We start from the raw sequence: 15805 nt of genomic DNA on the forward strand, positions 1-15805 counted from the left end.
ATCCCATGCTTTTTCAGTGGGCGGTCCTTGGGCTTCCCACAGGTCAGGGAACCCTGATTGCTCTTCGAGCAGATGAGGGAGGGGGACTTGATCGGGGGAGGGGGAGGGAAATGGGAGGCGGTGGCGGGGAGGAGGCAGAAATCCTTAATAAATAAATAAATTTTAAAAAAAATTAAAAAAAGAAATGAATATTAGTAAAAACTTAAAGAAGTGAATCTGCTTTTTCCCCAAAATAGTCATTTTTCTTAGTTTGTTTTTTTAAATTCCATAAGGCACTCTTGGCTGCCTACTGAAATGAGCAGGTCAGTGTCCACCCATGCACGTCTGGCTTAGCTCCCTCTGGCAGGAGCTTTGGAAGCAAGCAGCCACCAGCGCCAGCATGAAGGCAAGCACAGCAGGCAGCCCAGGTCGGCGGGACTGTACAAGTCCAGCTGCCTGTGGGGACAGAAACTGCCCCGTGGTCTTTTCTTGGGACCCAAAATAAGACTTCTGCTGCGGACGTTCCTGCTCATTCGTGCTCAAAGAGCCCCTGCACAGCCACCTAAGCCTTCACACCTCACTGCCGGCCTGGCTGAGGAGCAACACCGTGGCGACAGCTTCCCACCTTCCCGGAGCTCGCGATCCTGCGGCGCAGCACTGGCCGGGTCCCTAGCAAGCGCGCCGCCCTGCTGCCTGGGATCCACAGCCGGCAGAGCTTCCGGTGAAGCCGAGGTGTGTGCCCCGCCAGGTCCCCGGCTGCCAGCTAAAGCAGAGGCCCGGCCCCGCCACGCCCGCGGAGGGCTCCAGCCTCGAAGCCAGAGGCCGTGCGCGTGCTGCTTTGCTGCAGCCTCCTAGACAAAGCGCTAGCGGAACCCGCCAGGGCTCTTGGGGCCCCAGCACTCACACCAGCAGGGGCAAAGTGAGGCCGCCTGCCTCCGGTGCTGGCATGCCAGCACTCACACAGACGGGGGTGACACAGTGCTTAGTCCCGTGTCTGAGCCCCTGTCACTAGGCCAGCTCCCCCGGGAGGGCATGAATCCATCACCGCGGAGGCCCCAAGCTAATGGCCAGCCCTGCCCGGGCCTCAGAGCGGCCTGCCATGACTTTCCGTCCCAGGGTCTGGGCAGCAGCGTCCTCCTTCCCCTCCACTGTCACTGCTCAGGGAGCGGGCAACCTTTCGGGGTTCACCAGCTCCTCCGTTTGTAGGGGGGCAAACACGCCACCCTTTCTAGGTCCCAAACTGACTGGCCAGGTCTGGGCGCTGCTGCAAGCGGTCGCCATGACATTCGGTCTCGGCCTTCAAGGGGTCCCAGCTGCCTCCCGAACATTCTCCCGACAGGTGTCGCCCTTGTCAAGACCTTTGAAGGCGCGCGAGTCCCCATTTTGCCGAGTGACAAATGTGCCACCCACGTAGCCCCTGGGGAAAGCCGCCCCCTCGGGCCCCACACTAACTGGCGGGCCATGGGCCACGCCGCCAAGACTTGGTTACGGTAGCAAGGCTGCCGCTCTGTCCCTGAGCCTCGCGAGTCCCGGCCTGGGCGACAGAGACGCCCCCCGCCGAGGCCCCACACTGCCACTGGCGCTGCCTGCGGTCCCCGCAACCCCCTCCCCACATGCGCGCGCCCCCCAAATGTCCCGCCCTGTCTGCTGTGGCCTGCACCTGCCGCCACACCTAGGGAGCCCTTTCTGGCCTTGAGAGGCCCTGCCTGGGCAGCGACAGAGTCGCCCCCCTGGCGAGGCCCCACGCTACCACCAGAGGTAAGGCTAGCAGTCCCACAGGGCCCCAAACCATCCGGCTGTGGCCGGGCTCTCCTCAGAGCCCCACGGCCATTTCTTTCTGTCACTGAGGCTGAGGCCGGGCCGACAGGTGTCACACCTCCGGGGACCTTGCAAGGTCCCAAGTCCTGTCCCCACCCCCACCCCCTTTCTGAAAAACTAAGTTCCAAAACCACTCACCTCGCAGGGACTTTAAGACATGGCTGCTGCTGGGAAGCCCGCTGCTGCGGTTTCCCTGGGGCCTGGGCCGGTAGCTGCCCGGCACCTCTGGGCCGCGAACTTCAGGGCCGCGAACTTCAGGGCCGCGAACTCCACGGCCGCGAACTCCGGGACCCCTAGCCTCAGGGCTGCGAACTCCGGGACCCCTAGCCTCAGGGCCTCGAACTCCAGGACCTCTAGTTTCAGGGCCGCGAACTCCAGAACCCCTAGCCTCAGGGCCGCGAACTCCAGAACCCCTAGCCTCAGGGCCGCGAACTCCAGAACCCCTAGCCTCAGGGCCGCGAACTCCAGAACCCCTAGCCTCAGGGCCGCGAACTCCAGAACCCCTAGCCTCAGGGCCGCGAACTCCAGAACCCCTAGCCTCAGGGCCGCGAACTCCAGAATCCCTAGCCTCAGGGCCGCGAACTCCAGAATCCCTAGCCTCAGGGCCGCGAACTCCAGAACCCCTAGCCTCAGGGCCGCGAACTCCAGAACCCCTAGCCTCAGGGCCGCGAACTCCAGGACCTCTAGTCTCAGGGCCACGAGCCCCGGGACCCAGAGCCTCAGGGCCGCGAACCCTGGAACCCCGAGCCACAGGGCCGCCAACCTCAGGACCATGAGCCCCGAGACCCCAAGCCTCGGGGCTGTGAACCATGGGACCAGGAGCCTCAGGGCTGCAAATCTCAGGGCTGTGAACCACTAGACCCGGAGCCTCAGGGCCGCGAATCTCGGGGCTATGAATCACTAGACCTGGAGCCTCAGGGCTGCGATTCTTGGGGCTGCAAACCACGGGACCCGGAGCCTCAGGGCCGTGAATTTCCGGGCCACAAACCTCGGGGCTGTGAACCCCGGCACCCGGAGCCTCAGGGCCGCAAATTTCAGGGCTGCGGACAACGGGACCCAGAGCCTCAGGGCCGCGAATTTCTGGGCCGCTAACCTCAGGGCTGCAAATCTTTGGGCTGTGAACTTCGGGGCCCTGAACCATCTGGCCATGAACCCTGGGGCCGCCAACTTCGGGGCCTTGAACCCTGGAACCGCGAGCCCTGGAGCCGCGAGGCCCGGAGCCGCTAGACCCAGAGCTGCCACGAGAGTCGGAGCCACGGCGAGGCCCGGAGCCTCGAGACCCGGAGCCGCGAGCCCTGGAGCCTCCCCGAGCCCTGGAGCCTCCCCGAGCCCTGGAGCCTCCCCGAGCCCTGGAGCCTCCCCGAGACACGGAGCCTCCCCGAGACACGGAGCCTCCCCGAGCCCTGGAGCCTCCCCGAGCCCTGGAGCCTCCCCGAGCCCTGGAGCCTCCCCGAGACCTGGAGCCTCCCCGAGCCCTGGAGCCTCCCCGAGACACGGAGCCTCCCCGAGACCTGGAGCCTCCCCGAGCCCTGGAGCCTCCCCGAGACACGGAGCCTCCCCGAGCCCTGGAGCCTCCCCGAGACACGGAGCCTCCCCGAGACACGGAGCCTCCCCGAGCCCTGGAGCCTCCCCGAGACACGGAGCCTCCCCGAGACCTGGAGCCTCCCCGAGACACGGAGCCTCCCCGAGACCTGGAGCCTCCCCGAGACACGGAGCCTCCCCGAGACACGGAGCCTCCCCGAGACCTGTAACCTCCCCGAGACACGGAGCCTCCCCGAGACACGGAGCCTCCCCGAGACCTGGAGCCACGAGCTCTGGAGCCTCCCCAAGACACGGAGCCCCTAGGCACGGAGTCTCCCCGAGACCCGGAGCCCCGAGACCCGGAGTCGCGAGACCCGGAGCCCCGAGACACAGAGCCCTGAGACCCGGAGCTGCGAGCCCTGGAGCCCCGAGATATAGAGCCGCGAGACAAGGAGCCGCGAGCCCTGGAGCCCCGAGACCCAGAGCCGCGAGCCCTGGAGCCCCGAGACCCGGAGCCGCGAGCCCTGGAGCCTCCCCGAGACCCAGAGCCGCGAGCCCTGGAGCCCCGAGACACGGAGCCTCGAGACCCGGAGCCCTGAGACACGGAGCCCTGAGACCCGGAGCCCTGAGACCCGGAGCCCTGAGACCCGGAGCCGCGAACCCTAGAGGCTCCCCGAGACCCGAAGCCCTGAGACCCGGAGCCCTGAGACCCGGAGCCACCACGAGCCCTAGAGCCTCCCCGAGACACGGAGCCCCGAGACCCGGAGCCGCGAGCCCTGGAGCCACCCCGAGCCCTGGAGCCCCGAGACCCGGAGCCGCGAGCCCTAGAGCCTCCCCAAGACCGGGAGCCCCGAGACCCGGAGCCCTGAGACCCGGAGCCGCGAGACACGGAGCCCTGAGACACAGAGCCCTGAGACCCGGAGCCACGAACCCTGGAGCCACCACGAGCCCTAGAGCCTTCCCGAGACCCGGAGCCCTGAGACCCGGAGCCGCGAGACACGGAGCCCTGAGACACAGAGCCCTGAGACCCGGAGCCACGAGCCCTGGAGCCACCACGAGCCCTAGAGCCTCCCTGAGACACGGAGCCCCGAGACCCAGAGCCACGAGCCCTGGAGCCCCGAGACCCAGAGCCGCGAGCCCTGGAGCCACCCCGAGCCCTGGAGCCCCGAGACCCGGAGCCGCGAGCCCTAGAGCCTCCCCAAGACAGGGAGCCCCGAGACCCGGAGCCCTGAGACCCGGAGCCCTGAGACCCGGAGCCCTGAGACCCGGAGCCCTGAGACCCTGAGCCACGAACCCTAGAGCCTCCCTGAGACACGGAGCCCCGAGACCCGGAGCCGCGAGCCCTGGAGCCACCACGAGCCCTGGAGCCCCGAGACCCAGAGCCGCGAGCCCTGGAGCCACCACGAGCCCTGGAGCCCCGAGACCCGGAGCCTCCCCAAGACACGGAGCCCCGAGACCCGGAGCCCTGAGACACGGAGCCCTGAGACCCGGAGCCTTGAGACCCGGAGCCCTGAGACCCGGAGCCCTGAGACCCGGAGCCCTGAGACCCTGAGCCACGAGCCCTAGAGCCTCCCTGAGACACGGAGCCCCGAGACCCGGAGCCGCGAGCCCTGGAGCCTCCCCGAGAGACGGAGCCCCGAGACCCAGAGCCGTGAGCCCTGGAGCCCCGAGACCCGGAGCCGCGAGCCCTGGAGCCACCACGAGCCCTGGAGCCCCGAGACCCGGAGCCGCGAGCCCTAGAGCCTCCCCAAGACACGGAGCCCCGAGACCCGGAGCCCTGAGATCCGGAGCTGCGAGACCCGGAGCCCTGAGACCCGGAGCCCTGAGACCCGGAGCCCCGAGACCCGGAGCCACGAGCCCTGAAGCCTTCCTGAGACCCAGAGCCCTGAGACCCAGAGCCCTGAGACCCGGAGCCATGAGCCCTGGAGCCACCACGAGCCCTGGAGCCCCCACGAGCCCTGGAGCCCCCACGAGCCCTGGAGCCACCACGAGCCCTGGAGCCACCACGAGCCCTGGAGCCCCGAGACCCGGAGCCGCGAGCCCTGGAGCCTCCCCGAGAGACGGAGCCCCGAGACCCGGAGCCGCGAGCCCTGGAGCCACCACGAGCCCTGGAGCCCCGAGACCCGGAGCCGCGAGCCCTAGAGCCTCCCCAAGACCCAGAGTCCCGAGACCCGGAGCCCTGAGACCCGGAGCCCCGAGACCCGGGGCTGTGAGCCCTAGAACCTTTCTGAGACCCGGAGCCCTGAGACCCGGAGCCCCTAGACCCAGAGCCCTGAGACCCGGAGCCCCTAGACCCAGAGCCCTGAGACCCGGAGCCCCTAGACCCGGAGCCCTGAGACCCGGAGCCCCTAGACCCAGAGCCCTGAGACCCGGAGCCCCTAGACCCAGAGCCCTGAGACCCGGAGCCCCTAGACCCAGAGCCCTGAGACCCGGAGCCCCTAGACCCAGAGCCCTGAGACCCGGAGCCGCAAGACACAGAGCCTCCCCGAGACCCGGAGCTGCGAGCCCTGGAGCCTCCCCGAGACACGGGGCCCCGAGACCCAGAGCCGCGAGCCCTGGAGCCCTGAGACAGGGAGCCACGAGCCCCGGAGCCACCACGAGACCTGGAGCCGCCACGAGACCTGGAGCCGCCACGAGACCTGGAGCCGCCACGAGACACGGAGCCGCCACGAGACACGGAGCCGCCGCCACGAGACACGGAGCCGCGAGCCCTGGAGCCGCCACGAGACCTGGAGCCGCCACGAGACCTGGAGCCACCACGAGACCCGGAGCCGCGAGCCCTGGAGCCGCGAGACCCGGAGCCACCACGAGACACGGAGCCGCGAGCCCTGGAGCCGCGAGCCCCTCTACTGTCAGAAGTGGCCTCAGCGCCTTCGGCACCCAGGCCCACGGCAGCCTGGGGCTCCCCGGAGCCCACATCTTCGGAACCAGCAGCTGGACGGGCTTTGGGAACATTGGGGGGCCCGGCCTCAGCGAGGGCCCCCTTGAAGCGTGCTCCCCTGGCGCGCTTCATGGCTCACACTGCCTGAGGGAGTCGACCGGCCAGGACTTAAAATGGCGTCGAGCTTTGTCACGTTTTGTGACACGTTTCAGAATGTTCATGAAATTATGCAAACGTACACGCCCCCTTAAAGAGACAGTGACCCTAAAAAGATGCTTTGCTGCCTATCAAAGATTTTTATAAACTCTCTACTGTTTAACACTAATCAAAGCTTAATTTTAAGGAGTGAGTGCTCTTCTGAAAGACTTGGACAAACATTTCTTCTAGATACATATTTTTAATGTTCAATAAAGCTACATTATTAGCACTTTAAACCTTCAAAAAGATGTTTTGGTGCATTTTGCTAGCCACCAGTGTGCTTTTATGATTGCTGCTAGAACACTCAAAACAAAATTTGCAACCTTCCTCCAAAATACTGAACCTGGGCCAGGAAAGATGGCTCATCAATTAAGAGCAGAGATTGCTCTAACAGAGGACCACACTTCAGCACCCACATCACATTGTGAGAAACCATCTGCAACTCCAGCTCCAACAGAGATTTGATGCCTATGGCCACCAGGATACCTGCGTTTATGTGCATACAGAAACTCAATAAGAAATATACAATTAAGGGGTTGGAGAGATGGCTCAGAGGTTAAGAGTACTTGCTGCTCTCCCAGAGGACCCATGTTCAATTCCCAGCATCCACATGATGGCTCACAACTTTCTGTCACTCCAGTCCCATGGGATCCAACACCCTCACACCAATGCACATAAAATAAAACTAAACAAATTATTTTAAAAAGAAATACACAATAAAAAATAATTAAAAATAAAGTACTGACCATTCTATTCACTTTCCTTATTTGCTATATTCATGTACAGTAAATAACACTGAAAACTACTCAAAACTTTTTTTAAAAAAGAAACAACTATAAATGTTAGATCAATAGTGTTCTAGCAAAAATGTCTGATGAACTATTCTTTTAATAGAAAAAGGAAACTGTAGTAAGTTTCCTAATGAATTTAATAGTCCTAAAAGCATTAAGTGAGAATTTATTTTAGTAGCATAGTAATCGTATATATTGTAATGGATTGCATTATAACATTTTAAACATAAATTTACATACATTGATTATTTTCACACCCTCTAGTATTCTTTCTTGTCAATCTTACCCTTCCTACTTTGCCCCTTTTACTTTTTTTCAAAACAGAATATAATTTTTATTAACTTTTTCTTTAAATAAATTTTAGGTTGGCATAATGGCATTTTCGTACGTGTGTGATATTATAATTGACTCATTTGCTCACTTCCCCCTGGCTTTCCTCATATCCTCTATGCACCCCACTAGTTCCCTTCTTTTGTAGATTTAATTATTTTATGTATATGATTATTTTGCTTGCATGTATGTACACCACATATGTGCCTGGTAATTTTTTAGATTTATTTATTTTATGTGTATGAGTATTTTGCTTGCATGTATGTACACTATGTGTGTGTCTGGCACACTCAGCAGATTCCCTGGAACTAAAGTTACAGACAGTTGTGAGTCACCACGTGTGTTTTGGAAACTGAATCCAGGCCCTCAGCAAATGTTCTTAACTGCTAAGCCATTTTCCCAGCCCTTTAGACACACTTAAATCTAGGTTCTGTACATAAGCATAAACACGTGGTGCTTGGTATTTGTCTGACTCTGGATGATTTCACTTTATGTAATGATCTCCAGTTGCATTCATTTTCCTGTAAATGTCATGATTTCATTTTGTTATCCCATGATCTCATTTTATTAAAAATATATTTCATTTTATAATGAGTAAATAAAATTCCATTATCTATATGTACCACATTTTATCCACTTGTCTATAGATAGACATCTAGGCTGATTCTTTTCAAGTATATATCCAAGAGGGGTATATTTGAATGATAAGATATTTCTATGTTTAGTGTTTTGAGAAAAGTCCTCACTGATTTCCATAGTGACTGTGTACTAGTTTTATATCCCACCAGAGTGAATAAGAAGGTTTCTCTGCAACATTTGTTTTCTTGATAGCAGTTAGAGAATTTGTGTTCTTGCTCCATCATGTGGGTTCTGGATCAAATTCAGGTCATTGGGTTTGCCAGCAAGCATTTATACCTGCTGAGACATCTTGCTAGCCCTATCTTAGATATTTTTAATAACTCCTTTTTTGCAGTACCAAAGAGTAAACCAGAACTTTGTACATGCCAGGCAAATGTCAAACACCGAGCCACTACCCTCGACCTTTCCCTTCCATGACCTTTTTTCCACGCTAAATTCTACATATGCTAATAAACCCTTAAACATGAGACACTCGCCTGTTAGGTTGAGTTACATCTTGCACATCATGGTGTCTCCAGCCCCATGCTTTTTTATATGAAAGAGGTAATTTTGTTCTTTTTGAGAAGGAACACAATTCCACATTGTGTTATACATTCTTTGTGCATTCATCTGTTTGGGGGCTGATTCTGCCACTTGGACTTTGGGAATAGCAGTAAACATGAACATATAGTGAAATCTAGATTAAAGTGACCTGAATTTTGATGGATCTACATACTTATTTCTATGGTGGCTGTACTAATTACTATTAATATAAATGTTCAGGTTCATTTTTCCCTACATCCTTTCCACCATTTGTTGGTTTTTGTTCCTTTAACTTTTGAGGCATGATCCCACTAACTATATAGCTCAAATGTACTTCAGACTTGTTATGAAGCCAAGGCTGGCTTTGAATTCAGTCCTTCTACCTCTGCTCAGCATAGCTGAGGGTTTTTTTTTCCAAGACAGGGTTTCTTTGTGTAACAGCCCTAGCTATCCTGGAACTTACTATGTATACATACCAGGCTGGCCTCAAACTCATAAAGATTCACCTACCTCTGTCTCCCAAGTGCTGGGATTAAAGGCATGCACAACCACCGCCTAGCTTGGAGCTGAGCCTTTATGTTGCACTTTCTTGTTATTGCAGTACAGGGGAAGTGAACTTAGGTCATCATACATGTAGCTGTTTGTCCAGTCCTCTTTTTACTTTCTACTTTGAAACATGGTCTTAGTAAGTTGCTAAGCCTGAACTGAGCTCACTCAGGAGTTCAGACAAGCTTTGAACTTGTAGTCTTACTATCTCAGCTTCCTGAGTAGGCCACTTTGTACTTTGTACTTTCTTTTGTTGACAGGCATTCTCACTAGGGTGAAATGGAATCCCAACGTAGTTTTGATTTGTATTGCCCTAGCAAGTAAAGATGGTGCACTCTTTTCGTGTATTGGCCATTTCTGTGTCTTTATTTTAAAAGTATTTGTTTAATTCATTTGCCGTTTATTGATTTGGTTTTATTGTTGTTGCCGTGTTTGTTTGACATATAATCTCCTGAGCTCCTTTATCTTCTGGATAATAGCTGACAAAACTTTCTTCCATTTTAAGGCTACCACCTCACTCTGCTAATTCATTTTGAGAAGGTTTTAAATTTTATGTTTGTCACTTGGCAACTCTTGACAGCATTTCCTGAGTTATTGAAGTCCTGTTCAGAAAACACTGCCTGTGTCTACATTGCAAAGTTCCTTCGTTTTCCTCTAGAAGTTTCTAACTTTCAGGATTTACATTAAAATATTTGATCAGGGGTATTGTAGTTGTTTGCTTTTGCTATTATTTTTATTTTTAATGTATATTATTTAAGCAATTCTTTGATAATTTATCACAATGTATTTTAAGGATTTAATTTTTTTACTGTTTTATCTGTTTAAGTGGTTTTTCTCCATGTATCCCATGTGTTTGTGTGTGCATGCATGCCTGGTGTCAGTAGAGGTCAGAAGAGGGTGTAGGATCCCCTCAAACTAGAGTTACAGATGATCGTGAGCCTCCATTTGGGTGCTGGGAATTGAACCCAGGTCCTCTATATGAGCAGTCAGTGCTCTTGACCATTGAGCCATTTCTCCAGCCCCAAGGCTGCCTCTTTTAATTTTGATTTGAGACTTAAGGCTTCTTACATTGATTTAATTAAGCAATTATGAACTAATCTCCCTTCATCTTAGTGACTTGTTGGTTTGCTATGTTACTAAGGCTTGATTCTTTCTACTTCTCATTTGTTTGCTCTTCTAGTAAGAGGTGTTCATTCTCCGGTGCTTGTGCATCAGTGTGCCCTTCTCAGTGTGGTGCTTCTTCAAGCTAGTCCCGTTGTGCTAGGTTAGCTAGTCGTGTGCGGCTTTACTTTGTGCTTATCATGGAAAGTCCTTATTTCTTCATCCATCTTAAAGGATCACATCTCTGGTTGTAGTAATGTTGACTGACATTTATTTTCTGTCAGAGGTTGAGATATATCACTCAATGATTTACTGGCTTCTGGCAGGAGCAGAAGGAGAGAGAGCACAAGCAAGGAACTCAGGACCGCAAGGGGTGCACCCACATACTGAGACAATGGGGATGTTCTATCGGGAACTCACCAAGGCCAGCTGGCCTGGGTCTGAAAAAGCCTGGGATAAAACCGGACTCTCTAAACAGAGGACAATGAGGACTACTGAGAACTCAAGAACAATGGCAGTGGGTTTTTGATCCTACTGCACGCACTGGCTTTGTGGGAGCCTAGGCAGTTTGGATGCTCAACTTACTAGACCTGGATGGAGGTGGGGGTTCCTTGGACTTCCCACAGGGCAGGGAACCCTGATTGCTCTTCGGGCTGAGGAGGGGGAGACTTAATTGGGGGAGGGGGAGGGAAATGGGAGGCGGTGGCGGGGAAGAGACAGAAATCATTAATAAATAAATAAATTAAAAAAAAAAAAACTTTTGCCCATGAAGTCCATTGTAGTTCCTTTGCAGGGAACTTGTCACTCTTCTCTTGTAGCATTCACTACCCTTTTTCATAGGATAGCTTAATATTTTCCACTATCACGTGATGCAGAAAGGTTCTCTTCTGGCCATGCCATTTGGGGTTCTAAAAGCCTACTATAGGGCTGGAGAGATGGCTCAGTGGTTAAGAGACTGCCTGTGCTTCCAGAGGTCCTGAGTTCAATTCCCAACAACCACATGGTGGCTCACAACCATCTGTAAAGAGATCTGGAGCCCTCTTCATATAGAGCACTATACAGATAATAAATCCTAAAAAAAAAAAAAGTTAAAAAAATAATAAAAGCCTAGTATACTTTCTTTCCTAGATTTGGGGAATTTTCTTCTTTAATTTATTGCATCAATTTTCTATGCCTTTAGTTTATACATGGGCACACTCTCGTACACCACAGATTCATATGCCTGATCTCTTGTATCCGTGAGATGTTGAATGGTGGGACAGTGAATTTTATCTTCTTTAGTTTGCTGCTTTTTCTATGGCATACTGCTAGGAATTGCAACATTTCCTCTGAATTGCATCATTTGCTCTGAAAGATGGGGAGGACCACGTATCTCTGTGGGAAAACAGGAGATAAAGCAAAGGTCACAAGTCTAGGTGAACAAAAGCTTAGAAGATTCTTGACTTGAAGGCTCCTATCAACAACAGAAAAACTGTAGACAGATACTGGGGATGGAGACTCTGAGAAGCCCAACTGCAGAAAGAAAAACAGAAAATTAGTGGTGTGGTGTGGTGTTGTTTGCAGGCTGTGAAGAGAGCTGGAGGTTTGCAGCTTTCCCCAAGAGGTTGCCCATGTCTGGGTGGGCTTTGCAGTGAGGCAGCTGCTCTTGAGTTATCCCTGCTTCTTAAGTGAGCCCTCACCCACACTCCTGTTAGAAACCCCACTTCAAAACCTTACTGGCTCACCAAACTGGACACTGGTATAATCATTATTTTTGTCTATAGTGGGGCTCCCTTTCTGGGCTGATTATGGGTGTGTGTATGTGTGTGTGTGTGTGTGTGTGTGTGTGTGTGTGTGTGTGTGTGTGTGGTGTGCATGTGCATATATGCTGTGTCTCCTCCAGAAAAGTTTGTCAGGCAATGCATGCTGCCATATTAATAAAATAATTCTCCAACTCTGTCTTCAGTCCCTGGTATTCTATTCTCCTGTCTGGTTTGGCTGATTGGTAGTGATTTCCATTAAGTTTCTTATTTGCTATATTAGGATTCCATTCTCATAGCTCCTGTTTTACCAGGGTCTTTCTCTTTACTGAATGTCTTGACCGACTTCTCGTCTCAGTCTTCACCTGATATCTTTACTGCATTCTCCTATTTATACGAATCCGGTTTGAAGCCGCTGATCATTTTTTTTTAAAAAAACATTTATTTAGGGGGCTGGAGAGATGGCTCAGAGGTTAAGAGCATTGCCTGCTCTTCCAAAGGTCCTGAGTTCAATTCCCAGCAACCACATGGTGGCTCACAACCATCTGTAATGGGGTCTGGTGCCCTCTTCTGGCCTGCAGGCATACACACAGACAGAATATTGTATACATAATAAATAAATATAAAAAACATTTATGTGTTTATTTATTTATTTATTTATTTTATGTGTAGAAGTTTTTTGCCTGGATATAGATAAATGCACCACACACATGCAGTGCCCATGGAGGCTAGAAGAAGGCATAAGATCCCCTGACACTGAACCTGAAGATGATTGAGACCTTCCATGTTGAGTGCTGGTAACCAAACCCTGGTCTTTAGTAAGAGTAGCAAGTACCTATGACCAGCCACTGAGCCAGGTCTCCAGCCCTACGTTTTTAAATCAGACTTTTCAGCACTTTGTCTGGGTTCCAACTATTTCACTGTCTTTAGTTTCATCTCTCAAAGAGTTAAGAAACCTGGATGAGTCATGGTTTGTGGCTCTTTCATAGTTCTTGGTGTTTTGTTGCAGTTTGCACGTCCGTAGGAATGAATAGTCCCTTGGTTTTATATGTGGATCTCCTTCGTGGTCAGCCTTCTTTTTAGTAGTCAATCCTCAATATTGTTTCAAGTATAAAACGGAACTTCTATAACATCACCACAACCACAAAAAGCACATATAGAAGCGCAATAAATATCTTTTAAGGGTAACTTCTGTTTCACTATTAGCCATTGAAAAGTAAGGAGCTGAAATTATGTAGAATAAACTGGAAAATTAAAATCAACAAAAGCAAAGTAAAAGAGTGAGCTGAAGGAAGGAAACGGAGAGAATACAGAAAGAGGAAGGCAAAGTTAAAGAAAAAGAAAAAATAAAAGGAAGAGAAAAAAGAAAGAGATTCCCAATTTTCTGAGAAACCGCCATATTAATTTGCAAAATGGCCATACACGTTTGCACCCCCACCAGTGTGACTCATCTGGATCTCCCTTCTCACTTTCTTTTGGCTAATCTCACTAAAAGTTTGCCAATCTCATTTATCTTTGCAAATAAACAATATGTGTTTCATTGATCTTTTTATTGATCTTTTAGTGTCTACTTCATTTATTTCTACTCAAGCTTATTATCTGTTTTTTTTATTGGCTTTGGGTTTGATTTGTTCCTCCTTCTCTAAGCCCATGAGATGCATCATTATGTTATTTGTATTTTAAATGTAGGTATTCTTTGTGCTAAACTTTTCGTTTACTACCACCTTTTCTGTGTCCTATAAGTTTGGGTATATTGTACCTCTGTTTTTTGAAATGACCCACCATTGACTTGTGTTAGTCAGTTTCCATGCATTTGTATAATTTCTACAAGATATTGTTTCACTTGTAATTTTTGTTTAATTTTGTTTTGTTCCTAAACATCTGTCCTATCATAGAAAAAGTGTCATGAGCTGATAGTGAGGCTTAATGAGGGAACAAGACCGAGAGCCACAAGGAGGTTGAAAGGCAAGGGGAGTTTGAAGTTTTATAGGTGATTTTAGTTGGGCACAAGGATGGAGGAGCTACGTTAAAGGAAAAAGGAATTGTTTTAGTCCAAAGGGACTGCTTAAGGCAAAGGTTTACAAGGGGAGGCTCTATCTGTGAGGATAGCAGGTGGTCACGCTGTTCTGCTGAGGCAAGGGCTCAACAGACTTTTAAGAAGCGCAGAATGTTCAGTTTTCATTTCCCCAAAGGACCATGTGTGTGGTCCATCTTGCTGTCTTAGGTGACTCTATCTTAGAACAGCTTAACACTGATGAAAAGGAAACACATTCTGAAGCTGTTGGATGGAATTTGCTGTAAATGTTAAGCCAATTAGCTCAAAAATGCAATTTAACTATGATGTTTTCTTTGTATGGTTTGTCTCTTTGGTGATTGTGGAGTACTGGAATCATCCACTGTTACTGCATTGAACCTCATCTCTCTCTCTTTAGTTCTAGTAATAACTGATTTATAAAATTGGCTATGCTTGTGTTCAATGTATAAAGATTGTAGTTATTGTGTATTTTTTAAAATGTTTATTTTGTGTGACTGGGTGGCGGTGGCACACACCTTTAATCCCAGCACTCGGGAGGCAGAGGCAGGAGGATCTCTGTGAGTTCGAGGCCAGCCTGGTCTACAAGAGCTAGTTCCAGGACAGGATCCAAAGCTACAGAGAAACCCTGTCTCCAAAAGCCAAAAAAAAGCATCTATGCTGCAATGAAGAGTGATACATTGTGGTGCACTTCTAGGATTGAATGACGTTGTCAATATGGTGCTACAAGAAATGACAGAGTTTGAAATCACACTGGAAGGGAGGACTACTCTATTAGATCAGATTTTACTAAATGTCAGTAATGCAAGCAATGCTGGCTTCTGCAGGAGAAGGGCATGGAGTATGAATGGATTTCCTTGACTTGTGCTGGATTCTGACTTTGAAAAAGCCTTTAGTGTTTAGATACTATAAAGCTAAATTTCTGTTAAAGGAAAACACTTTGAAGATACACACTGATTTTTCTAAGCAAATCATAGTGATTTTGGAAAAATAATAGTTTTTTGAAGATTAAAAATTTTAAATGTTTTTGTTTTAAAAAATGTGAAGTGAAGGTGGATGGTGGTAGCACATGCCTTGTATCCCAGCCCTTGAGAGGCAGAAGCAGGTGGATCTCTGTGAGTTCAAGGCTAGCCTGGTCTACAGAATGAGTTCCAGGACAGCAGGGCTACACTGAGAAACCTTATCTTGAAAAACAGAGAGAGAGAGAAAGAGAGAGAGAGAGAGAGAGAGAGAGAGAGAGAGAATTGTAAGATGTCCCATAGTTCATCATTATTACATATAATTAACATATGCTAATAAAAAACCTTTGGAAAAAAGAATTTAGGGCATCACTGAGCAAAACAAAGAAACAAAGAAAGAAAGCATAATTTCTTTCTGTTTCATTTTGATATCTGCTCTGGAATTGTAGCTGAGTTCCTCATAGTTGACGCTGCCTGTGGAAGGATCCATGACTCAGGGGTGTTGTCTTCCTATTCTTTAAGTTGAAGTAGTGTTTGAACAGGAATGGATAGAGGCTGGAGTTTGCTATGATTACTCTCACCTGGACTAGTTAGTAGTGTACCTCATTAGCCGAGAGCCTAGCCAGTGCACAGAGGGCCTGAGGCTTGTGGCACCTCAGAAAAGATTTAAATATAACAACATCTTCAGTAATCAGGAGAATGACAGAAAAGGATTAAAAAATAAAATACACAAAAGAAAAAACCATAGA

Source organism: Microtus pennsylvanicus, chromosome X (assembly GCF_037038515.1).
Source record: "Microtus pennsylvanicus isolate mMicPen1 chromosome X, mMicPen1.hap1, whole genome shotgun sequence".
NCBI lineage: Eukaryota > Metazoa > Chordata > Mammalia > Rodentia > Cricetidae > Microtus > Microtus pennsylvanicus.